The sequence below is a fragment of the Penaeus chinensis genome, chromosome 1 (genome assembly GCF_019202785.1).
Source record: "Penaeus chinensis breed Huanghai No. 1 chromosome 1, ASM1920278v2, whole genome shotgun sequence".
Lineage (NCBI taxonomy): Eukaryota > Metazoa > Arthropoda > Malacostraca > Decapoda > Penaeidae > Penaeus > Penaeus chinensis.
The window spans coordinates 36066677-36069176 of NC_061819.1; the positions used below are offsets into that span (position 1 = coordinate 36066677).

The window sequence follows — 2500 nt, forward strand, 5'->3', positions numbered from 1 at the left end:
ATCATTGTTAACATCATCATCAATATTGTTTTGATCATTATCATTTTAACTATTATTATTACTATTGTTGTTATTATTATTAAATTATTATTATTATTACTATTACTGTTATTATTAATAAATTATTGTTATTAGTTATTACCATCACTACTGTTTTTACAATTTTCGTAATTGTTATTATTATCACTATTATTATTATTATTATAACCATCAATATCATTATCATTAATATTAGCATTATTAGCATTATTATTATTATAATCATTATTTTGTTTCATTATTGTTAGTGTTACACTATCACTTTTATTTTTCATTCTTATTATTGCTATTATTATTATTATTATTACTATCATTATTATCATCATCATTATCGTTATTATCACTATCACTGTTAGAATTATCATCAGCATTATCATCATTACTACTATTATCATTAACATTACTATTATCATTAGTGATATTAATATTATCACCATCATTTTACTATTATTATTATCATTGTTGTTGTTGCTATTGTTATTGTTATTATCGTTATTATCATTATTACTACTATCACTATCATTAATATCATGATCATCATTACCATTATTATCATGATCATCATTTTGAGCATTATTAGCGTTATTGTTTACTACAGCGGAAACAGCCTAATTATAAGCAAAGACGCTGGATCTAGACGTCTAGATTTCCCAGCTAGAGTTATGATATAGCGGGAAATGTTTGGATGTTAACCTTATATCTAGCGATTTTTTTTATTTTTTTTAAGTCCTTTTTTTTAGCGAGGAAATGGGTAAGTTTTACTTTGGTTTCTCTTCTTTCTTTTTCATCTCGTGAATGCCTTGAGGCGAGGCTGACGTGGATAACACCGATGCTGGCGGATCCCTGACAGGCGAGGTCAAAACGGTACAAGATGACCCGTTCAAGGTCAGAGTACATTTAGCCCGTGACCTGTACGCGGACCTTACTTCCTCCTATCCGAGACTAAACCGATATTGATTTTTTCTCTGACTCAGTTGCATTTTTTAATTGTAGAATGTATTTTGTGCAAACGCATTCCCCTTATAGAAAATGGAGATGCTTGATGTAACGTCGAGTCGCGCAAACTTCCTATTATTATTATCATTATCATTGTTTTTATTATCATTATCATTATATTTTTATTATTATTATCATTGTTTTTATTATTATCATTATCATTATTTTTATTATTATCATTATCATTGTTTTTATTATTATCATTATCATTATTTTTATTATTATCATTATCATTGTTTTTATTATTATCATTATCATTATTTTTATTATTATCATTATCATTGTTTTTATTATTATCATTATCATTATTTTTATTATTATCATTATCATTATTTTTATTATTATCATTATCATTGTTTTTATTATTATCATTATCATTAGTTTTATTATTATCATTATCATTATTTTTATTATTATCATTATCATTATTTTATTATTATCTTATCATTATCATTAGTTTTATTATTATCATTATCATTAGTTTTATTATTATCATTATCATTATTTTTATTATTATCATTATCATTATTTTTATTATTATCATTATCATTATTTTTATTATTATCATTATCATTATTTTTATTATTATCATTATCATTATTTTTATTATTATCATTATCATTATTTTTATTATTATCATTATCATTAGTTTTATTATTATCATTATAATTATTTTTATCATTATTGATTTTACCATTACTACTACTACTACTACTACTATTAGTGTTATTGTCATTATTATCATTATTATTATCATTATTACTTTTACTTTTACTACTACTACTACTATTATTGTTATTATCATTATTATCATTATCATTATTACTTTTGTAAACCTTGCCCAATAGAAGACAATGTATAAAACAAAAAACAAAAAAAATCCCAATAGCCCGCCTCTTGTTCGTAATGGAATTGGTCTGTATGCGTCTCTATTAAATGTGTTATGCGCGATATTTATTCATGTTATCACTGTCATATTATCGAGTTGTTTATGTCATCATTATCATATTATTTATTCATTTATTTAGAGGTTATTTATGGATTGTTTTTATTAGCGTTATTATTATTATTATTATTATTATCTATATTATCGTTATTATTTAGCCATTAATATGATTATTATTGTCACCATCATTAGCATTACTATTTTTTGTATATTATCATCATTATCAGTATCATAATTATTATTATTAATTATCATTATTATTATTATTATCATCGATGTTATTATTATCATTATTCTTTTATTATCATTATTGCTATTATTATCATTGCTATTGCTATTATTATTATTATTAACATTATTATTATTATCATCATTATTATTAGTATCATTATTATCGTTATCATCAAAATTATTATCATTATTATCATTATCATCACAACTATCATTATCATTATTGTTATTGTAATGATTACAGTAATGATTATAATTACCAATACTATTATTGTCGTTGTTATTGTG

At 21.7% G+C, this 2500-nt stretch overlaps 1 protein-coding gene across 7 annotated transcripts in view; it reads right to left on the reverse strand.

Annotated features, from left to right (window-relative positions):
- Positions 1–2500, reverse strand: part of LOC125026445 — a 14791-nt gene that overhangs the window by 9792 nt on the left and 2499 nt on the right. The window lies entirely within an intron of this gene.